This window comes from Stegodyphus dumicola, chromosome 6 (genome assembly GCF_044657685.1).
Source record: "Stegodyphus dumicola isolate Sdum_Otavi_A_Nest chromosome 6, ASM4465768v1".
Taxonomy (NCBI): Eukaryota; Metazoa; Arthropoda; class Arachnida; order Araneae; family Eresidae; genus Stegodyphus; species Stegodyphus dumicola.
In genome coordinates this window covers 55,595,724-55,621,171 of record NC_140773.1, presented here as the reverse complement: position 1 = coordinate 55,621,171, position 25,448 = coordinate 55,595,724, and the positions used below count along the sequence as shown (strand labels likewise).

The 25,448-nt window shown below is 33.1% G+C and overlaps 1 long non-coding RNA gene across 1 annotated transcript; it reads right to left on the bottom strand.

Moving 5' to 3' along the window:
• Nucleotides 1-439: 439 nt before the first annotated feature.
• LOC146996747 (uncharacterized) lies at nucleotides 440-24,643 on the bottom strand. The gene is made up of 3 exons (XR_015041463.1): nucleotides 24,456-24,643; nucleotides 24,263-24,342; nucleotides 440-1,330 (listed from the first exon to the last, which is right to left on the bottom strand). It is a non-coding gene; the product is annotated as an uncharacterized LOC146996747 (long non-coding RNA).
• Nucleotides 24,644-25,448: the final 805 nt, after the last annotated feature.

The window sequence follows — 25,448 nt, the reverse complement described above, 5'->3', positions numbered from 1 at the left end:
GGAAATCTCGAAAACACCCATGCAGCCAATCAATCGTTCGCCGGGATGTGAATACGAGTTGAGGTACCGGTGTTCGACTGTCTTATCCTCTCAGCCACTGTTGAACGTTTTGAAGAACAGATTCCGAATTTGCCTGAATCACCATTTCCATTTCAATCAGAGTGATTCGAAGATTTAAAACACTGTGTAAATTTATCAAATTCGGCTACGTTTTAAACAAACATTTTTAACTTCGTAAAATTTAAAACTTCAGTACCTTATGTTTTACCAGAATTATAAACCGGTAGGAATGCTTAAATCTGTTAAGTTTCTTAAACTGAAACATCATGCAAAATTTTAATTGTATAAATCAAAAACTAAAACATGAAGCTGTTGCAGTGCAAATCAATATTTTATATAATTTATAGCGTTACAGACATTTACTCATATGTTTTAAAACCCAAATATCTAGATACATTAATGATACTATAGCCTTGACAGAATATAACCATTAATAAACACTATTGTGGCATTTTATACCCTTATTTTATCTTAAAATTCCGTTTCCTCTTTAAAGGATTAGCTTAAAATAAATTTTATTAAATCTGTTTATTCCCATCGGTTTGAGAGAACGCGTTCTTAAAGCATTTTTAATGGTACCTTAGCATACCTTAATTATTTTCGAATATTAAGAAACTGCTGTTGTTTATTAAATCAGATAACTATGCTTACTAAAATCCTGCTCTGATATCAAACGAGAGTTGATTAGGATTAAGGATACCATACCAAAATTTAATACATTAACATGCAAAGACAGGTTTATAGGAATGTAGCTTTCATCACATGTGATGATTAATATTTTTCTAAATGGCATTGATTGTAAGTAAATATCAACTGCCGTCTCCTGCCTTATCAGCTCTTTAACTTAGTAATAGCTGACATCCAGTGGCATATGAAAAATATGTTTCCATGTTGCCTGAGCATTGTAAGCCAAGTATAAGAAGTACTACCAACAGGCTGGCACTGATTAGTATAGTGATTAGAGTTGCTGGTTACGGTATCGATGGGGCCCGGTGTCGAATCCTGGAGAAGGTTTGGATCTTTGTAAGTACATAATTTCTGTGTGGCATAGGGACACTCAAAATACAAGTTTAAATCTTCTCGAGTAGTTTGGTGATAGAGAAAGAGAGGTGGGAATATACTTAGGCCTATTCCCCAGAGGATTGTCCTTCAAAATCGGGATGGAATCGGGTTCTAATTTTGGAATTGTACTCTTACCTATAAGGTGCCTCAAACTTATGCTAACAGCAGACACAATCCTACGCTCCTAGACAGATTTGTTCTGATGTTTCTGTAAAACAAGTCACAATACAATACAATGCAAACAGGAAAAATAATACGAACAAAAAATAAAATATATAATGAAAAAATACAAACAGGAAAAATATTAACACTATATCCAACATCTCAGTTGTTGAATAAAGTTACCAAAGCATGAATACTGAAAAATATAACAACATATCTTTTTATTTATTTGTTTCTAGTTGCTTTATCTGCCTTTATTATGGCACATGTCTTTCAGAAAGTGAAGGTAAATGTATGCAAAATTAAATACGGGCAAATTGAATTAAGCACTTATCAAATTATATAATTGTACGTATTTTAGAATAGTCTTGCGACCCTCTCTTACAGACCTTAACTTTCTCTCTCTCTCTCTATGTCTGACTTTCAGATAATTATAGAAAATGTACAACTATAATTCTAATAATAATAATGGCCTTCGAAAGGTGAAATTCAGAATACTTTGTGACCCATACATTAATACTACCTGTTGCTTAGCTACAGGTAAAATTTCGAGATCATCCATCAACCGGCATTTGCGTGATAGAGAAGAAAACACACAGAAAACGTTCCACTATTATGAATTAGCAGGGATGTTCTAGAACTGTATGCTGTTATATTAATGAGTTATCTCTTCTATTATTGAAATATTCCAAGGGTTATTCATTAATTTTAACTCTTCGCTATTCATCCAATATGCCATTGTAAAAGACCATTTTCGAAACAATAAGCAGTAATAATGCAAAATTATTAATATCTACAGTACTTAACGGCAAATGATTACTTTCGCCTCCTAAAATCGAGCAGTTTGCGAATTGTTGTATATATGAACTAAATTATAAACGTACTTGAATCGAATTCTCGTAACTGTAGGTTTGTTCAAACCTTTGCCTACGAACCAAACTATTCCTCTGTTGATTACTGGCTTGAACTTTGTATTATTTTTAGATTAGTCTATATAGTAAGATTTAAAGATCGTTTCCTAGTTTGAAATAACAGCACTTTTATTTCGGTATTGTTGAAGCATCTTGCTAGAAGAAACCTTCATGGCTGGCATACGAAGAGAATATACCTAAATAAGAAAAACTAGAACTTTTGCAGTATTTTATTTTTCGCATACTGACTTTTCGAATTTCGTGACAGAGCGGTGTCATTTCAAATGAAATTGCTGTTATTAAAACTCCTGCAGAAAATTCTACAAAAATAACACAGATTTAGTAAAGAAATAGATCAAAAGGAGTAACATGAGGCTAAATTTAAAACAAATGTAAAGATATTTGGTTATATTAATGTATAAGAAATAATAAAACTGCTAAATAAATGAAATTTAACCGAATATTTGAAATCAAAAGCAATACAGACTGTCCATAAAATTTTAGATGATTGAAATGAATATTACAAACTTAAAAAAATGAACAGTGATAATGCATTTATTTTGGTACCTTAATAAAGGCTGTTTCAAGTTTTTATGGTTTTTGCATATTTTGTTTCATGAAGTTTCTGAAAATTGTTAAGAAGTAAAAACTAAAACAAATGACTTTAGAAAACAGCCCAAAATATTGAAGGTTAAATATTCAGATATAAAAAATGCAAAACTAAATATAGAAGTAGTCTTCCTATCGGTTCGCAACTAACATAAGTTTTATAAAAATAGGTTGTAAGGTATTCTCCCTCTCCTTTTTGAATGCCTTCGTGGTGTAACGGTAGCAGATTCGGTGCGTATTCAAGAGGTCCAGGTTCGAGTTCCTGCATATAAAAAAACCTAATTATTCTAAAAGTTATTTGAATACCCAAATCACATAACAGCTATCTTCCTAAAAGAAGGAATGTCTTCGTGGAGGACTTTCTAAAGAAAAATGATTCGTATACACGTTACACATGGGAAACACCATTAAAAACAACTATGTAGCAGCCTATTTACCTTGGCTCGAACTGAGGTCGAACTACTAGTATTCAGCGATCTGAAGCATTAGGCCACTAGAGGGAATTTATCAAATTAAAATTGGTGTTATGCAGAGATAAGGGTAAACAGTTAAGAGCAAAATTCAGCAAATAAAAAAGGTTAGGCCTTTTTCAGACGCTGACGTCACTTACTTGCAGAAGTAGTAGAAACAGAGGAATAGGATAGAAATTGTTATTGAGCAGATTGAACGTCATTGACGCCATACAAGCGCAAACCTTGTAGTGTAGTAAGCTTGTAATGAAAATATAGAGGATGTTCATCAGTCATTTAGTCTACATAAGTCCATCTCTACTACTTTCGGACAATTATAAATATCAAGATCATGAAATAGTTCAAGAAGCTATAACTATTTGGACGTAAATTCAGTTATTGGGAGCAGTTAGATCACATAAAACGTTACTTTGTGAAATGAATTGGACTCATGTAAAATTAATTAAATACAGAGGAAAAAATTTTAATCTTTACTTTGTAAAGATTATGTTAATTTTATTAACAGTTAAATTTTGAGTTAAAGTTCCTTTCCTATCATTTCTGAATTTCAACCCACAAGTCCTTCTCTAGAAGACGTAACTGCGGTTCGAGCCCGGTTTTCCAAGAGAGAGATCGGCGTCGTCTCCCACGAATTGTACTGCAGAACAGGGATTCTACTGTGCTTCAACTGACACAGACCGTCACCCAAGGCTCTTTCCACCAGATTTCAGCTCCAACCATGCGCAAAGAATTGAAGATAACAATGCATAGTCGGGAGCCTGTAAGAAAAATCCCTCATTACTGCCCAACATGTAAGAATTCGTTTGCAGTGGGGTCGGGAAAGAAGACACTGGACATCTGCGGATTGGAAACAGGTAATGTGGTCTGATGAATCACGCTACACTTTATTTTGCCCTGATGAAAAACGCTGAATTTGGCGAGAACCCCATGAAGCCATCTTGCCTTACTCGCATTGTGCAAGGGTCTGGTGGGATTATCATGATATGGGGCAAGTTCTGCTGGCATGGAAGTGGTGCCCTGGTGTTTCTCGAGGGTAAACAAACAGCCATGTGATATCTAGATATACTGGCAGATCAAGAGCTCCCTGCAATAGTGCATTTTTAGTCCGATGGCGGCGAATATTTCATGGACGATAATGAAACTATATATCGTCCAGAATTGTTCAAAATTGGTTCTTAGAACATCAGTCTGACTTCCAATAACTTCCTTAGTCTCTGAATAGCACGGATCTTAATACTATATAAAATATGTGGGATATGGTGGAAAGACAGATCCAACAGCAGTCTCCTCCTCCGTCTAATTTACAAAATCTGAAAAGCTGCAAAGCCAATGCAGGGTATTCTCTGGACGTAAATGCACTCCAGAAGCCTGTAGACTCGACACCCAAACGAATCAGAGTAGTTATCGGTCCAAAAGTTGGTCCAATTAAATATTGATCTTAGGTTTCTAATTCATTGGCCAGTGTGTGTAGAGTTAACTCAGAGTCTTACCACATCTTTACAGAGCAAATAAATCCATACTTTTATTTAATTTAAGATTTTTCTTATGTTTCTGCTATCTCATTCCTGTAAAGAAGATCCAAGTTACTGAGTATTAAAAACGACGCTTCAAAGTAACAGTAAAGTTTAGGTATATTAACAAGATAGCACCAAACATTTAATTTCCATGACAGGTTTCTTTTATTTTTTAAAGTAACTTAACACTAATGAGTTCCAGCTTTCTTAGTATATTAAATTTAGAATTCTAATAGTTAAAACTGAATGATTTTGATGAGAGCCTAAGGAGTGATGTCTCTTAGTTTGGATGAGCCTATTACTTCTAATAATGTGAAATTAAATAAGTTTTGATTGGGTTCTGAACGTCTCAATAGACCGCATACTATAATTAGTTTTAATTTATAGCTCTACTTATTATAGATCCAAGTGAAGCATTTTATCGTAACTTTGACTATTGGATTTTATTTCCTAGTTAGTGAAATTCATGATGCAACAAAATTTAGCCAGCAACTAAAAGCGTCTGGACAGAAAGAAAGTATAAAATCTTTGAACATGTAATAGAGGTTAAAATTCTAAAACTTTGTATCTAAGCAAGATTTGGGTAGAATTTATTGAATTAAAATGCAATCTTTCGAAATAGTGAGTCAGAGTTTGTTACATTTTGCATACAGAGATAGTTGCTACTAAACTGTGGTCTCTTACAACAATCTAGAAAACATTTCAGTAGTTATCATTATTCTCTGCATGCAGTGAAACCTGAATTCGCGAGCTTAATTCGGGTTTGAAGGACGTTTATCAACAGGAATGTTGGTAAAATGAAACAACACTTCCCATAGGAATTAATGGATTAATTTGTTCGTGGACCACAAATATGGGCTTATTAAAACTTTAATAGTATACTTTTTACAAAGGTTCATAACCTAAAATCGACGAAAATCATTAAATATAAAAAAAAAGATTGTATATTTTTAATTCTCCTATCATTCAAGCTAAACTCTATGCAGACAATAAACGACTTATCACTAAGTCTAAAATACCACAGAGACTTGAGTAGGGTGTAAAAGACTCTTTAAATTAAAATCTAAAATAAATTATCAGTAGGCACTCCTGGTGAATACATCTCCGCCAGCATTTATGACGAGAAACGTAAAGTAGTAAGTTAAATGTAGACCTTAAATTTAAGTAAATTAATAGCTAAAGGCTACACAAAGAAATTTAATGCAAAGTTGGCTCAGAATTTCACCGGCGTGGATTTCAACTATTGCCAATTATAATCCAAGGCCAAAGACAGAAACTCTTATCTAGAATAGCAAACTTAGTATTAAGTCCACGAGTGGCAAAACACGCTCTATCTTAACAATCTCAAACCTCACTATAAATACACGCCAATTAATTTGACTTCTGGCTGAAAAACGAAAAGAGAGAAGTGACAGTACTGATTCAAAGCATAAAATAACTGGTTATTCAAATTAAAAGAACCTCGCAAGATAAACACAATATTAATAGGTAAAATAGACGAAAAGCAAATTTAGTTTTGCTGTATGTATACAAAGGACGACGTATGAAGCAGACAGCAGAAGTGGGAAATGAGAAGGAAGGTTTTATTGTTTGAATGCAAAATTTCCGTTCAACATCACATAACTATGTTTAGGGAATTAGGAAGCATCTTCTTTCTTATTTTCTGTCTTTAAGTGCCACTTGAGTCAGTTCGAAACTCACTGGGCCTCTCATTCACTAAAAAATTGTCCAATCTGATTTGTTGTTGCCTACGTTTAAAATATTTCTAAAGTGAGACATGCATTATCATTCAAAATAGTTATATTGTAGCTTCCTGCTGATTTATCAAAGTGATATCGTTACATGAAAACTTAGCATCTTCTCCCTTTCGAATAAATTTTGTGAATCAGTGAGCTACAGCCATTTTTTTCCTTTTTCTTCTAAAGACATTTCTTCACCAACAGCCTTTTGTTACTGCTTCTGAAGTTGTTGAAATTCTTACTCGTGGAGCTTATTTACGGACCTTTAGTAAATGCTCCTTGTCTTCATTGTTAACGTCCTAAGACCATGGTTTTGTCTAGAAACACAATATCATAGATAACAAAAAGCTTTCTAAATATTAAAGCCTCTACCTATAATCAGTTTGGCCGTTATTTCTTCCAAGCGGAATTCATGGTCCTGTAAATCGCTTGCTGTCAGACTTTGTTAATGAAAGTTAAACGACGGAAAGCATTAAAGGGACTCATACACCTTAAACCCCTAATGATCTTCGAATATGTGACTGTTGCAAGAATTCGGATATTTTATTTATTTTAAAAGCAATTACTTTCAACGTTTTACAGCTGACTACATAATATAGCTGCTTTGGAAACTAGTAACCAGAAATTTTGTGTTGCCACAAATATTTTTGTAATTTAATCCTCTTTGTGACAAAATATTTTGCCATGTTTCCACCTTGCTCGCATGATATTTTAAAAATGGCTAATGGTACACACTTGAAATTGGATGGAATTCTTTATATGGGCACTATTTTCTAACTGAACCAACAATCTGATGAATATTTTAATATTGAAAAATTTTATGGACGAAAACATTACAAATGTTTTTAATAAAATACATTTACAAACTCAACTCAAAATAAAATAAAAATTTAACATAAAAATTTTTTAGAATTTTAGGTTCACAGTAGTTTCCAAATGTTATAAAAGCTATATATTAAATATGAAATTAAATTATGAAACAGAATGTTTTAAACTGTGCGCGCAAGTTGGAAACATGACGAAAAATGTTGTCACAAAGCGAATTAAATTATAAAAATATTTGTGGCAACACAAACTTTCTGATTGCTATTTCAGAAAACAGCTATATTATGTAGTCAGCTGTAAAAAGTTGGTAGTAATTGCTTTTAAAATAAATAAGTTATCCTAATTCTTGCAACAGTCACCTATTCGAACATCTTATAGGTTTTAAGGTGTATGAGTCCCCTTAAAATGATTTTTATACAAGTTCCTGAATGCTAATTATGTGGCACAGATTGCCACAAAACATCTTTTAAAATCACATGTTGCCAACTTGAGTATTCTTAAATCGGGACCCCGTTGTTCATTCGAGGCATATTTTCTTCAGATAATTTGTTCGTGAACCGAATTGTTCGTGAAGGGAGGCGTTCATGATTCTAGGTTCTATCGCATTTATATATGAGCACTAGTTATACTGTTGCATATTTTGAGATCATTTTTCAACTCTAAGTTTGTTTGTAGTTCTTTGACATCAGAAACTTGCTTAGTACAGTGGATGACTATCCAAACGAGCAAGAAGATTAAACCCATAGAATATAATGTCTAGATTTTACATAGTTTATTTCACTTATCAAAAGCTAAATATTCTGTTTTAAGGGCATAAATTACTGAAATATAATAAAATTAATATTTTTAGTATCATTATCCCAACAAAATCCGTATTTAAAGCATAAGGCATTTTTGTCAAAGATGAGTATTATTTCTCTTTGGTAACCATTTCCTTTCGAAGGCTCTGTGCATCTATTTCTTTTTTTATCGCCTACAGAGAGCCTTATCTCTAGCTGAGAGGAAAGACATCTGTCAAGTTAGCTGTCAGCTAGGATGTGCACGAAAATCTATTGAAAAATTGAATCTTGCTAACACATGAAGCTTGAAAAGATTGCAAACCATAAAAAAGGTCTTGCTTTAAGCAAAGACTAAATTTAAAAGTAAGACTTCATTATAAAGAGAACAGAGAGTTTTTATAATGGAACTCTAAGAAAAAATTGGACTTTTAAACAGCATCAACATTCCTTTGGTTAAAAAAAAAATAGGCGTACTTTTTTTTCTATTTCGCAGTCGTACACATCAATTTTAAATGTAATTTAAAGCCATTTTCTTGCGATAACTGCTTTTAAGTGTTTTTCTACTTTTAACTTGATAAATTTGATATACCACTTGTGACATATGGAGCTAATTTAACAAAATTCCATCAATACGTTTAATAACTACAATATTTAAATCTGCTCATTTTCTTACTTTCTATGTAAACAGATAGTAGAAAATTTAGATCTCATTCTAAGATTGCAAGAAAATTTCACTGTTGATTTTTGACTACTAGCTTTAGAGCAGTATAATTTTGCTATGAATCGATCAACTCAAAATCGTGATCTAATGTTTAACTTGTGCAACAGCAAATTTATTTCACGTAAATAACTCTTACTGTAGAGTTTAGAAACCCCTGAAAATGGTTTTAAATAGCTGCCTTTTCTTGAAGTTATTTATGGTTATGAAAATTGTATAAAAACATGTAAGTCGTAGTTAGTTGGGTATGAATCCGGAAAACAAAAAGAATGAAGTAGAACATCATTACCTAGTTTGCTAAAACTATGCATATGAAATGAACAGTGGCATATACAGTTCATTGCACTGTTCGTTTCTTAAGCGTAACCAAATTATCTGTCCTGCTGCTATTTCTAAGGATTTCCAGTTGCTTGAAAGAGATTATATATAGAGCAATAGTCTATACTCTACTACTTCACTAAAACTAGGCATTCGTCACTGATTGCTTCAACTAATTATCATTGCTACTCAACGACTGTCCACTAATCTAAATGAGATTTCTGAACATAAGATTCGCAAATGAACGATGTAAGAAAATAAAGGGGAATTTTTATTAGACATGGAAATCTGCATCATTTCCTTCAAAGTATCGCCTTCATGAGGTTATACATCGTTGAAGACGAAGCTGCCACCGTTTTTAATAATGTCGGAAGTTCTCAAGTATGATTGCTTTCAATTGATCAGTCATGGCCTTTAATGTTATCTATATTGGGACGGATACGCACAACTAGTGGTGTGGGACTATACCTGTACAACCTATGGAGAACTTTTGGTGTTCTATTCACATATATCTGTACCTATAGTGATGGCCTTTCGAATGGATTATTATTGATTAAATTATTATTTAATTTTAGAGAAAGATTTCTTCATTCTAAATTTGACTGAGGAGGCCTTGGGATGCATAGATTTGCTGCTTTAGTTTTATACGGTGGATGAGTTCTTTGCATCAAGCTCTTATGTTATTTTCTGCACTTCCAGTCATTCACTAAAAATCTCAACAATATTAGCACTCAAATTCAGTTTACAAAATCATTTTAAACGTTAAACATCAATCTGCTAATATAAAAAATCCTAATTTCAATATTTTCCTCTATTTTAAACATTAATTCTTGACCACACTATCCTTATCCCACATAGCTCCGGCCATCGGAAATGGCTCATGTCTTTTTAACATTTGGTTTGTCAGTAAGATATACTCTTTATACGCCTGTGCAACTCTTGATACGCCTAGTCTATTTGTATTTCCTTTTTATTCATATAGTATTTTAAAATATATACAAATATTGTTTATAAACATTATCGAAAATTGTGTTCCAGTTCTGTCCCATTTGAAAACTATCATTAAAACAAAGTACAGGACATTCAGAAGCTGATACGGATTAGTTAAAAGTGATCACATTTGGCAGCTTCAGTGTTACAAAGAATGGATGCTAGGCCAAATGCGGTGGTCATTTTATTGTGTTGGCACATATTAGGCAGCCACCATTGTCCCCCTACGTGCATAGAAAGAATATAGTACTCATATGTACTCAGAAACACGCGGTCTTGGGAATTATTGATACCAAAAATACTTAATTACGAAAATGATATAGCATCTTAAGTAGAATATTTTAATTTCATTTCATCTTTTTTATTTATAAATAAATACGCACGAAGAATTATTGAGATTGATTCAATAGGAGGTTTTTAGAATAATAAACCCTCTCCCGCAAAAAATCGTGAGAGTATAAAAACAAAACTTGTTTGTTTGCGATTTTATTTTGTGATTATAAAACTTTCTCATTTGCCATTATAATATTCAGATTTCAAACGCGTGCTCAATTTTGCTTTAATACAGCCAACTAATAACTTTCCCATTCCAAACACGGAAATACTCATGTTATTCTAGAATTGCCAATGTTTACTTAATTATCAAAGTGAAGTGATAGCAAATTTCATGCAACAATGCCCTGATTTGTTTAAATATTGCTTAATGAACTATAATAATGTGTAAGGGTACAGTATCAACAAGAATTAGTGGCAGCAAATATTACCCATTTTGATGACGTGAATGTTATCTAAACCGAAGCAAGCTTTCATCTCATTATCAATGCACCCTTAATTCAAAAACACTGCAGGCTATAAGCGAAGCAGCCGCGTTTGTAGATAAAATCTGCGACTTCCTCTGAACCTCCACAGAATTAACATCCTGAGACTAGCTAAACGGGAACCAACGGCTCTTTGAAAGCGGCGCCAACCTCATAAACTGCCACTTCTATCGCCAAATGAAAGCGATAATCGTGTGTTTACTAATTAATACACGACATTAATTCGCCGATGTTAACCCTTCGGAAATTTTAACTCTGTATGGTGGGTCTTAAAAGTGCACGGTGAACCATTTAGCGCCATCCGATCGCTGTCCATGAGGGGGCCTTAATATGAGTTTAATTGCAGGCATTAAATCCCCAAAGCTGAGGACAGGGTCTCAGCTGGACGTGGAAAGGCTCTAACGGGAGCCCTAAACCCCAAAATATGTTCTTTTTATGAGTTTCCTGCAGCCCTGTACTAAAAGAGCGGGTATTGCTAGATATTAATTACAACGTGATTTCTTTTGTTGAGACTTTAAACTAAAATAATGGTCAGTAAGTTCTGTCCAAAGAATTCCTTACTGGCGCTATTTTTCTATCGATTTTCTTTGAAACACCTTGCATGAGTTTGATTCTGCGGAGAAAAAAAGCTCTGATAGCCTGCATCAATGAGTTAAAGATTGCATAGTAACCTGATACGACTGGAATCGCCCACTGTTGTATGGTGCTAATTTTAGTGAGCTAAGTGTTTTTTATTCCATATATATTCTATAACAAACATAATGAAAGTATTTAGTTGTAAAGACATTCCTCAGTTTGTGGCTGCATATCAAACGCAACATCAGTTTAAAATATTGTCTACCAAAAGTGCATTTAAAACACGTAATCAACCAAACATAAAAGCTTAGCTTAGCCTAAATTAAATATGCTCAGTTCTGTAACATAATAATAGTTCATGTAAAAAGTATAGACGCTGACATCTTTACAAACTTTCGCAGATATGAACAAACCTGTGTTCGAAAAGAGTTCAAAGCCTCACTCTTTTGAAAAACTCAGACCAAAATTCTAAGAAGTTTTAACCCCTTGACGTACAAATAAGATAGGGGAAAAGAGGGAAGGGAAAAGCATAAAAAATAGGATATTTGTCTGTTCAATGATAATAATAATAATAATTAAAAAAGGAAGGGAGGAAACGTACAAAACAGGATCAAGGCACGACTGCAGCAGTTAAAGAACCTAATATTATACTGCGCGAGTTCTTGCCGTCTCGGAGACGTGAAAGTCTGTAATATAGTACTACCGTACTTCCCCTCTTATTTTATTAATTTTATAGTCCTAAAATCGAATGATGAAAATTATTCGAATAATTGAATTTGGGAAGGGCGCGGTTACAGTAAAAACATAATTGAAAAGTAGTGTTAGATAAACTACAGATAAACAACCCAATATTATTTCTTTAAAAGAACGTACATTTCAACCGGAATACACAGTAATATTATCATTACGAAGATATCGCCATTTTTGCTTCACTATAACTTGAATTTCGCGCGTTCTTATTGTTGTATTAGAGACTCCTTAGGTCTCAGATCATCCACAAATAATTAGAGAACGTGAATGGACAATTGTCTCAGCGAAATCTTAGACTGAATGTCAGTTCGTATTGGCTTCTCAATGATGGTTCAGTTCTTGCATTAGGTTGGCATAACGTTCAACATTTGGATTCGGCGTGACCTCTGCAGGTAGTTTATAACGGTTTGTCTTTGTTAGTAAGACGGTGGTATGTGGTATATTTAATTATGGCAAAGCATATTAGGGCTATCTGCCTAAGGGGATGGATGCCTTCGTGGAGGACTTTCTAAGGGAAACTGGTTCGTATACACGTTACACATGGGGAAAACTACGAAAAAACCCATGCAGCCAGCCCGTTCGCGGGGTTCGAACTTCGGACCGAACTACCAGTGTTCAGACACTTTACCGCTCGGCCGCTGGTGGGCCCTGCTTGTAAGACGAAAACAAGTAGTGGGCGAATCCATTTTAAAATTTAAGGAAGCTCGTTCTCTGAGTAAATTGAAGAAGAGGAAAATTACATGAACAGATGTTTAAATTTTTAAATTACATTTTAAATTACATGAACAGATTAAATCGCGCGAACCGAGCGCTAAAATGCTAGGGAGAAAAATATGCGAAGACATACGGCAATGTCTTTCACAAATATTTCTTGAAGATTATGCAGCTAATATCATCGAGATAATACAGAATAGTTAATTCTAAAACTTCGAAAAGATTCAATAACATTTAAAGAAGAAAAAATGCTAAATCATAATATGCGCAAAACCAAATTTGTTTTCCTATTGTGTTAAGCTGTTGAGAAAAATGGAATAGTTCTACCTACGTAATTTGAATTTTTGCCTCTCAGAATTGTAGCGACCAATCAGTAACTTAATGGTTATCCATTTAAATAACAAATGAAGTTCTCTACCCCTCTTGTGGCTGAGCGATAGCGCGCAAGTATGAGGAAAGAGGTCTTATTGGACATTCAGTCAGCTTCTACATAAAGCTTTGAACCTTTTTTTTTTTTCATATTATTATTTTACATTCTTCATCTTACAGCCGTGGCTTCATTCCGTCTCTTGATTAGACACGACTGCCTCAATGCTCATTTCTTTTATGTTAGACTCAGGAATTCTCCAGTGTGTTTGCTTTGTGACTTTGGACAACCTTTGGGACAAAGAACACTTAAATACGTACTCTGTACTTAATAGTTTTAATTCTGTCACACAGAAGTACCAAGCTGATAACTTAAGTGGCAAAAGAAAAGCATTAGTAATAAATAAATAAACATATTCTGCATCTTTTTTATATTATATTTAGATTTGGAAGCTTTTCATGGTATTTCTTTAAATGTTAGTTAAGTGGAAGGATTTTCATATCTAAAATTCTTGAAATGGAGTCCTTCTTAGAGGCACTGTTTTTGGTTGGGACACTTTTATCCAGATTCTCCTACCATTAGAAAACTAGGGTTTCTATTAGTTTATCAGATAGACTTCTTAATAAATGATTTCCCAGATGTACAGCTTCTTTATACAAGATATAAATACGAATCATATCTAGTATCAAAAAAATTTTTTGGTTACCCACTTAACGTTACTTCACCTGAAACCGCAGAGAATTAATGTCTGATGCAGGAAATTTTAGAAATCAACAATGCTCGAAGTTTAACATCTTTAAAATTTTACAAAATCTTTCTCAGTTAAAAGCATAAATGTTTTAATAAACTGTGTTACAGTTTTAATTGATTTAAACCTTTCACGCAAAGGGATGAAGAGAAAGATGTTGTTGCCTAATTTTGGCAACAAATTATTAATGGACTGAATTATTACTTCAAAATAATAAGTGGTAATGCTAGACTTTTACTTCAGTATAATGAATAATAACAAACTAAATCTTTTGTATTCTATTTTGTCTGCCTTCTGCTTTGCATAAATGCTTTCGTCATTGTGTTTTGGTAAAATGCCCATCTGCATAATATTTCTGCATCACGGATTCCACAGGGTGGAGTAGAATACGGATATTAAAACGCATTTATTTCGAATAAAGCATTCCTTTTAATCTTGGCACAGCTTCAAATGTAAGAACGGCTTTAAAATGTGAGGAATTATTTCCGATGCTTAAAGAAGATTGGTACTTTGCAGACAGACACAGACATTTGGTTTAAAGTACACCCATGGTTCATTAAAAATGGATATCTTGGGCAGAGCCGTTTAAGTTTTCTTCTTAATGTTTTCTAGTTCAACCATAACTGTTCTAGATCCATTAAAATGAAATGTACTAAATAGAGATAGCTGTTGGATGATAGCCTCCTTCTAATTATCTTCAGTTAATAAATTAACAGCATAAAATGCGTCATTTTTTTCAAACTTATTTAATTTTAGCTTTTTAATTCGACTTAAATTGCTAATGTTTATTCCTGCATTGTATAGTATATTACAACCTTTTTTCGGCAAAATTGCTGATTCTTAATTCCAAATACCATTTGCATGCCTTTGAAAAGTAACCTTACTTTTAATTCATAAGCAAGTAAGGTTGCTGAGTCAGATTTTATATGCTTGCGATTATTTTTTCTTCTGTAACTCTGAAATTCAGAAATAAAATTCTAGAAGTATCATGATTTATCTTAGTTTTTAATAACTGCCGTTGATAATGGAGTTTCTGCAGTTGTTAACAATTGCATTCGCTGCTATTGTTAACATATGTTTTGGTTTTTGTTAACGGCTGAGAGTTTTATTTAATAGTCATTAGCATTGTGCCACTACAAGAGCCGGAAGTGACAGCCATTTTATTATGGAAGCACCTAATAGGCGGTCACCGTTGCCTCCTATGAAGGGACGGACTGTTACAACCATGACTTCTCCGGGATTCGAACCCGGGCTCATCGCTACAGCAGTCAGGGTCACTAATCACTATACCGGCTAGGCGGTGCAACTGTTAACAAGTGCTGCGAATCTTGCAGTTCCGTAGCAACATAAATTTTTCCTTTTAATTCTGTTTTATATTTTTTTATTCTTTTTATTATTTAATTACAGGCACTCTGTTTCTAAAATTTTGCTTTAATAATCTTCCGAATTAAATTCGAAAACGGAACTCTGAATATTTTAATTATTGGGAATTTAACTAAGGAATTTAGTTTTTCGCAGTGTCTACAAACGATTTATTAAATGTGAAAAGGAAACTTCTAAAGATATTTATGAGAACGTTAAGCCTTTTTTCCAGGCATCAGTTCGCGTAGTAAGAACATGGTCAATGTCACTTTTGCTCTGGTTTTCGTGCTGCCCACCAATAGCTAGTCAAATACAAGAACTTAAAAAAGATTGATTCGTTTTCAAAAAATCTAAGCATTTCAATGCCAGAGAGATAAGTAATCCATCAAATAAAAGGAAAACTGTTCAAATTTTACTTCGAAATATTCTCTGAACCCTTTTATTATATGCGAGAAGTGCATCAGAATCATAATCAAAATCTGTATTATTTTCCAGCATGTTTTTCGTTGTTTTCTTCATAATAGTATCAATGCAGTTTTTGAGATCGTATAGGTTTATGATCAAGGTAAAGGTTGATATAACAACAAACTCCCACCCCCCAAAAAATCGCAATATGTAAGTTATGGAAGCTTTGAAAGCTACCCGTGTAACATCAGATCATCACCAGTGACTCATTCCGATTGAAAAGCTTCATTAAGAAAGATTGCTATTCTTAACCAATAATTTAATGAAATTCTAAACTCCTATATACATACTCACTTTTGAAACAGCTTGTTTTCTGTGACATTCTTAGCTTTGTGTGTATTTAAGCTGAGGGTTTTGAAGCTTTAGTTGAGAGAGCTTCTGATAATCGAATCTTGCAGTTAGTATTTTTAACAAGCTCATTTAAAAAATTATATTTATCATTCTTGCTAGAACACCTTTACTACCTAGAGATATATCTAGGTAGAAAAGTAGACGTCTGCTTTAAGATGCTGAAAAACATTTTATAGCTCAAAATGCTTTTGAAAATTTATAAAAATTATTTAAATATACGAAATTAAAAAAAAAAAATAAATGGGAATTTTATTTGGATTCAAGCTAAATTTCGAATTCTGAAAGAACATTTGGTTTGGTTTGGTTTGTGTCAAACCTCGAGAAAATGGCAAAACCTCGAGAGCTGTCTGCTTAAGGGAAGGGATAACTTCGTGGAACACTTTCTAAGGAAAACTCTCTCGTATACACGTTACATACCGGGAAAACCAAGAAAAGGCTCATGCAGCCAGCCCGTTAGCAGTATTCCAACTTTGGACTGTCTGAAAGAAGGAATCATGAAAGTTTAAAAAAAAGATATATTAATAAATATTCTGTTTTTTTTATTCCAATGAGTTTCAAAGAGATATGAGTTTCAAAGCAAGACGTCATACTTCAAAAGGTACCACTGCATTCCTTGAAAAAATGAAGACTGATAAGTATTGCTCATATACCTTTTCAGCGTATTCTTGCGAAGTCCTCTGACGTTTCACCAATGGACTCATTTGTTCTCTTAGAAAGATTTCTTTCTGATCGCGAACATACAGCGACTGACGGACTCTAAAAAGTCGTGGAAGAAGTATGGATATCAATAGTCCTGGAAATTTTATGGAAATCGCTTCTATCATGGAAATTACGATGTACACTTATAGTCCAGAAAAAAAGACAACCAAATCGAATATTTAATAAAAGAGTCTTTACATTTTAAATATTAACTAAACGGTTGCGCTCTAAAAATGCGTAATCGCTTTCTGTGGTTCACTTGAATTTGAATCTGGTACTCAAACTTCATTGGCAACCGAAATAATTTAATAAAAATAGTTCATGTAAAATTAACAATTGGTTTTATAATTTCATTTCTCCCCCATATCACATTTGCTACACGAATTTAAAGAGTAATGACTAACACATGCAATATATATTGTATATATGATTTGAGCATACTCATGTTGTTTTTATATTCACTATTTCCTGCACCTCCCATTTCTTCCACGAGCATTCCTCAGAATGTAAAGTAGATGTATTTTAAATAAGAGTGATTTTGTAGTTTAGAGAGTATACGATATTTGAGACGAGAAGCCGTCCAACTAGCCATGGCTAGAGCAGAATCCATTCACCAAATCCACAGGCTGCATCCTATGGATTTGGTGAAAGAATTCTCAGTCTATTACATTCTCCATTTATCCGACAAAATTAAATGTTGAAAGTTAGATCTTTGTGTTTTACTGCTATAAATAGCTAAATTCCTGAAAAGCTCAAAGTAACTAGGTCTAAGTTTTATTAATTTTTAGCTTTAATTAATTAACGCTTGTCTATGTTATTGAAGTTTAGTTAGACTTTCTTCATAGCAATGGGGTGTTAAACAGATGCAATCAGGTAGCTGATTATATTTGACCTTGCAGTATACTATTTGACCTTATATTATATTACCTAATATTATATTTGTTCTTAGTCTTTCATAATAAGATTTTCCGATCATCCAATGTTCTTCTAGTGCTTTTCGGGAGAGGGAGTTTAAAATTTTCTTTATTTTTCTATACCACTTTATGTTACATATGCAATTCATATTATCCACTACTTTACTTTTAGAGCCTTAGTGTGATAAGGGCGACGAAAATATTTAACGTATGGATTTTTATCTGCATATTTAATGCCTATAATTTCCTATACAGAATCGATTATTTATGAGTTTTCGAAACATCATCCGGAAAGTCGTAAAATAGAGCTGCGTCATCAAATACCGTTATTAGCACCAGAAGTGCTATTAATCTCGATCCTTATGATTTTGCTTTTGAATTTATGTAGCAAAATACTGTACCGGAAATTCTAAACATGTGTTACTTTTAAAAAGCTTTGTGATTGTGTTGTTGAATTTGTAGTCCAAAGGGGCAATTTGCCCAGAAGGACTATTAATTTTGTTTTGGCATTTTGCGTTGGTTCACTATAATCGTCAGTTCACTTTTCAAATTGTTGCTACCAAATATTATCGCCCTGTATTAGTATATTCGATGCGCCCTGTGTGCATCGAATATAACTTTTGTGTTCTTCGAAGCTGTATGAGCCACTGGTGCTTCACAAACACATTGTAGAGACATTAGGATTTTTGGAAGCCAGAGAGATGAAAAATATGCAACCGTCTTCGCCAAGAATCGAACCACGGACCTCTGGAATACCGACCCAGCGTGCTACCGTTACACCACGAAGGCACACTAGGGAAGTGGGAGAAATACCTTATAACATATACAGTCAAAATTACTTCTACGGCTTCCCAGACGGTATAGTGGTTAGGAGAGCCTACTGCGGTATAGAAAGGCCCGGTTTCGAATTCCGGAGAATACATGTATGCTTGTAAATGTACAGTGTCTTTGCGGCATGGGGAACTCTAAATATATGGCGACCCGAAAGTCTTCTTCTGTGGTTTGGTGGTAGAGGAGAGGGATAAGAGACCCTTGGACCACCAATCCAGGAGTGCTCTCCCTCAAAATTATGGTGGAAGTAGACGTCCAACCTTCTTGAGGCTCTAGCAACCGTTCTTTCATGAAATACATGGACAAGAGAACAACAACAACATTGTTCTAACATTATTTTCTATTTTCTAAATTGCTCTTATTTTTGGTTTCCTCGATTTTGGAAGCTTTTTTCCATAAATTATTATATGATTTTAACATATAATAATGAATGTCCGTTGCACTTTTCTAACTAGTGCCACCAAATATTATCGCCCTGTATATTTAAAGAAATTAAAAAATTAAATAATGAAGAATCTGCATAAATGTATGTATTTTTCTCGCATTGTGATAAAACAACGGTACCTAGAGCCATCCAATTTTGAATGACGTAATCCTGCTGCGAATATAGGCACCTGGAAGCACAAATTAGAAACTGAATTTGTTTTATTATTGAGTATTATTTATTATTTTTTACCTAATTATACTGCAGTAACTTTTAAGTAATTATTATTTATGTGGACGTAAAACTAAATACTGAACTGATTTTTTTAGGATGAATATGGGATAAGAAAACATTCAAATTAAAAAATGGCCAGACAGAGTATTTTATCCGATTTTGCTGTGGCAGTCAACGTGTTAATAATAAAGTTAAAAGGGCCGAAAGATTTGCGTAAGTCATTTTATTAAGACAAATTTAAAAAACAAGACACAGAGAAAAGGCTGAAAATATTTAGAAAAAAATGAAAGAATTCAGAGTTTAACAGTCACCCTAACGGGCTCTTTAAAGTTTAATACGGTTTATGAGAGATTATCAGTAGAGATGGCGATGCGGAACAGCGAAACATTTTATAGGATGCTAGGTGAACATACATTTAGAATATACATGAATATACATGCTACGTGAACATACATGTGAAAGTTACATACATATCTTCTGTATATTTAAAATGTAAAAAAATATGTAACGTAATTCTAGAAAAATATTTAATATTTTTAATTAGATACATCAGGAATTAATGCATTTTTATTTAAATCAATCAGAACAAAACGTAAAAAAATACTTTTAACACATTCATGTATCGCTTTTAAATAGTTTAGTTTGTTAATTAATAACAAGCAGATTAACTATGCAAAACAATATCTTATTTTTTCCGAATGGAAACAGAGCTTTTGGGCTGAAAATGTATGGCAACACTTAAACTATCCAGAATTCTAAAAATATACTGCTCTTAGAAATTTTTTGATTTTACTGCTGAATTTATGTAAAGTAAGTGCGAAGAAAATAAATGTTTAAAAAAAAAACCTGAAAGGTTACAGATTTTAAATTACGTCCAAAGGGGAGTTTTTTTAACATTTTGTGTGTTACCTTTATTTATTAAATATCACGTTGTTCTCACTTAAAACATAAAATCCAGTTCAAGGCAATATCTCAAAATAATTTTAAACTGAACATATCTTTAGAATTTCCGATACACAGTCTCGCGCGCTGGATATAAAAATGATTTGTGTACAACGTTGCCATTGATCGCTTTTAAATCCTTGAGATTGTTAATTAAAAATTCGTTAAAGTTTTAGAAAATATGAAATCAATAATAAAACAAATTCAATTTCTAATTTGTGCTTCCAGGTACTTATATTCGCAGTAGGATTACGTCATTCAAAATTGGATGGCTCTAGGTACCGTTGTTTTATCACAATGCGAGAAACATACATACATTTATGCAGATTCTTCATTTAATTTTTAAATTTCTTTAAATATACAGGGCGATAATATTTGGTGGCAATAGTTATAAAAGTGCACCGGACATTCAGAGTGATTCGACACAAAATCGCAAAGCGAAAACAATAGTCCTTCAGGTACAAAGCCCGTTTGGACTTAGAGAAAAGTTTTGTCAGCAGGAGCAAGTCCAAGAGTAGCTGATGAGCTCAGCGAGAGTATAGAAAACTTACTCTGATGTGACAATTTTCATAATTTTTCATAATGATCCATACAGAAATATGACACACATATGAATATGACAAATATGACACATATCTCGACACGTAATTTCTTAACATCAGAAACAATTTTCTGAAAGCTATTTCATTTCTAGTTGCATACATTTCGCCTTTCAAATCGTGTACAGCTCTTGGATATGGGATTGGGATATACAATTATGGCAAAGCACACGAGGGCTATCTGCCTAAAGGGGGAGGGATAACTTTGTGGACGGCTTTCTAAGGGAAACTGGCTCGTATACACGTTACACATGGGAAAAACCACGAAAACGCCCGTGCAGCCAGCCCGTTCGCGGGATTCGAACCTCGGACCGAACTACCAGTGTTCAGCGACTTTACCGCTCGGCCGCTGGTGGGCCCAATAAAATATGAATTCTTTCACATTTTCTTTAAAAAAATTAATTACTTGCCTACAGCAATTCAACAACTTATATTTTTATCATTATGTTCACTTGTTTAATAGAATACGCAAAGCACTCAAAGGCTCTTAGCTTATGGGAAAGGATGTATTGATAGTGTACTTTCTAACGGCCATTAGCTATTATATACGATACACAGGAGAAAAAACGACGGAAACATCCACAGAACCAGCTAATGTACTGGGTTGCGCACTAATGTCCAGTTACCAGCATTATTTAGTGCTGTTACCCATTTGATTCCTGGGCATATTTTATCTTTATGTATTTTCTAAATGAGCGAAACAGTAGTATTAAATATTCATGGGTAAAAATATTTGCTTATTAAAAGGACATTCTGTACTTCCTTCCCCCATGATTTTAAAATTAAATTCTGTCGCGATTTAGACATCTTTTGGATGAATTACAATTTTTAATGAAACTAATCAGGGAATTCAATACAAATGATCAGTTAAGTCGGTGATAGTTTGGAAATTTTATGAAAGAAAAAGCTTTCTGATATATTTGATATTCAAACAAAATTGAAGTTTTGAATTGATTCGCATATAGATTATTTTAAACATGTAAAATTAATAGCTAATCATACTTTACATGGATATGTAAAATTAATGTTTGAACCTATTTTGATACTAAAATGCAGATATGTGCAAAAAACGATTATTAGCCATTTTACCTCTGTCTAATAGAACTTTTAACAAGGTACATATCTGTTTGAATAAGAGACAATTAAAACGCTATCAGAAATTTTTAATAATAATGGAATATTGACAGCTCGAGAGCAAATGTTTAATGATTAAACAGAGAAAAAATGGCGAAAATTCCATGAAAGTATACTTTATCCTTCTACTGCTTTATCAAATATTCTTATAAATGGGGATCTCATGCAAATTCAGCACAATTTAAATATAATTCGAATTCACCGTCTTAACGTGAATACCTGGAATAATGAGAGAAAATTTATCATCCGAATGAATATCTAGAACTTATCTTCATAGCAGATACTTTATAACACTAAATGTAAAATAATGATGAAAAAAAATCTGTCTTTTAATATTGATTCTGTATACTTTTTCAAAGCGTTACTGTATGAAATCTAACAAGTTTATGGGGATAGGAAGTTAAGGAAAAAAAGTTTTTTTTTCTCCTTTTTGCATATGAGAACACTTTTTAATAACAGTGAGTTTAAAAATATATATATAAAAAAGGTTGCCTTTAGTTAATGACTTTGCTTTTTTCGCCCTTTGTCGTTCTATGAGACAATTAGATGGGCTTCGAAATGATAAATTAAGTAAGATTAATGTGAGTAAGGTGACGGCACTTCGAATTAAGCAGCTCCAGTTTTCTTCAGCGTCAAGAAAGAACAAAGTTGAATTCAAATTTTGGCATGGGATCGCTTTAATAAAACCCACAGCGGAGAGAATCCGTTGCCAGTAGAAAAAGTCATTTTTATTCATGTTGTTATGAAAATACTGAGAGTTAATTTCTTTACGTTAATTTATATCTTTCCGCATTGTCTAGTTTGGAAGTAAATATACAGTAAGTGAATGTCGGATAAAAATAGTTTAAAATAATGAACATTCGGTCGACGCTTTCATGAGTATTTAAAAACGTTGTTTCCAGGTCGTCTGCGTAATTGCATTATGGTAGAAGTTCGTAATTTATTACAAATTCTACTCTGTAAGAGATAGTACTGCAAAAATAAAACTTATAGAAAACTTTTTAAGCTATCCAGTTTTGATAAGATTTCTGAAAAAATAAAAAACTAATTTTGAGTAATAGTGTCTTTAATTGTAAGTGACAAAAATAAATTCTCGGCTTTGGTAATAACGACGAATTATGCTCAAGTCTGAAGAAATCCCATCGCATTTTCTAAAATGCAATTCAGTTTTCTCAGTTATAGTTTCATTAGTCAGTTAATTATGCCCAAAGACAGGAAACTCGGAATATTGTTAATTCGTATGAGGCTGCTGACTGTTACAGAATTTGTAGTTATGTTTTTGAACTGTTGCGGTTTTGAAAATTGTAATTTAGACTGCAGTCAGAGGAAGAACTTATGGCTCCACCAGTGGCTGAGGGATTAAAACTGCTAAATGCTAGGAGTTCAACCTGGGTTCGATCCTAGTCGAAAGGAAAGGCTGCATGTTTGGTTTCAGGGTTTTCCCATATGTAAGCCCTAATGTGTTTTGCTATATTTAGATAATTAAACTAGTAAGATTTTGTTAACATAAAATGCTTAGTTTTTATAATCCAGAACTATTAGACTAGAGCTGATAATAAATTTTAATAATAAATTATAGGTTAGTGTAAAATTAGAAAAGCTGCACTTGAGAATTTTAAAAGCAATTTTAAATTCTCTATAAACATTAACAGGATTGTCATAAACATTTTTAATTTCTGCGATATGTCTTATCTTTTCTGATGATATTGCAAGGCTACGTAGTAATATGCCAGTACATGCAATGTGTTCTAATCTACGAATTCCAAAATGCCGGCGATTCTATTTGATAGAGCTTTCGATTTGGTGATCCAATTCAAACTCAAATCATAACTCAATGACTTTTTATTTACTCACATCTGCTATATTACACTATTTACATGGTTCAAGACTAATAAGACTAATTTTAAATCAAAAGATGGGAATAATTCCCCATTCGAATCATTAAGAGAAACCGAGTAACCGACCACTCTCTTCTCCGTTTTGTTTTCGACTCTCTGTTGCCACCGGCAGAAGCGAAACTTTCGCTCATTTTGCCGTCGAGTTGTATCACAATGTTTTATTATAGCAAATGCACATAATACTTTGTTGTTTATAAGAGATATTTACAGAAATAGGAGCTTTATATTTTTATCAAAAACATTAGTATGATTAGAATAATGCAATTTTTAAATAATTACTCTGAGCTTGGTTTCCTTCGGGGCTTATGGTGCTTGAAGCAAAGATATCATCATGATGTTTTAAGATGAACTTTCATTTTCTGAAAATTTCAAAAATATTTTCATATTAATAGCGTAATATTTTGTATATTTTAATAATATTTTGTATATTTTAAGAATGTATTTTACACTTCCCATATTGATTTCCACTTACCGTTATGATGCATGATGTACGCGAGCAGATGAGTTCTCATAAAACTGCTTTCTTCTGTCTTATAATAAACACTATTTAGTTTTTCTTGTAAATCTAAATAAGCAATTCTTCGTTTCTTTAATACCTGTTCCAACCGCTTTCATCTACAAAAGAAGCATACTCATTGCATACATAATTAGAATGAAAATTTGGGATATTCTATGATCTTTCTTAATATTACAAATTTTAGACCACAGAATTTTATAACGTTCTAACAGTCAGCTGAATTTGAAATTTCATTTCTTAATAATAATTATTAATGAATTTAATTCAGATATTTAGAATAATGTGGCTTAATGGATATCATTCAGATAATTAACGAAATTTGATATTCCATCTCGCGTTCCCGCTTATAAGATATTATTCCTGCACATGAAAGACTGAAACATCAAGTCCTGGTAAATTAAGGACTGACATTAAGAATTTCAGAAAATAACTAATTAGCAGAACATCAGTTGAAGGTGGAAGCAAAAGGATAATAATTGTATTGATAAATTAATAAAGTTCAAGTAGCAATTGCTAAAAAAATTTTCACTTTCAGTCTATTTTTCGTTTAATTAATTTGGTGATAAATCAACAATTTACAATTACCCTTCACTATATTCAAAATATGTGCTCTTATATGTGTTAGTATGCAAAAGCTTGCAAGCCTCAGGAAAAAATTTAGAATCAGTGGCCTTCAAATTTATTTTTACCATCTCATTCCCAAGAGCTCTACTTAAACTGACATTGATTTAATGTTCGTTAGACTTTTCTCTCTCCCTTCCTTAGGGTTCGACCTACCCTTTCTGACAGAAAGAGGGGGATAAAAGCTTCCCCCACTGCTCTGCGACGACCTTTGTTCTCGAAGAACCAAGTCGCGCGAAAAATTGGCGGAAGATCCAGCTTCGCAAGGGAGATGATAAGCTCGAACCGACGGGCCCATTCAGGCGGCGAGCCAAGATCATACCTAGA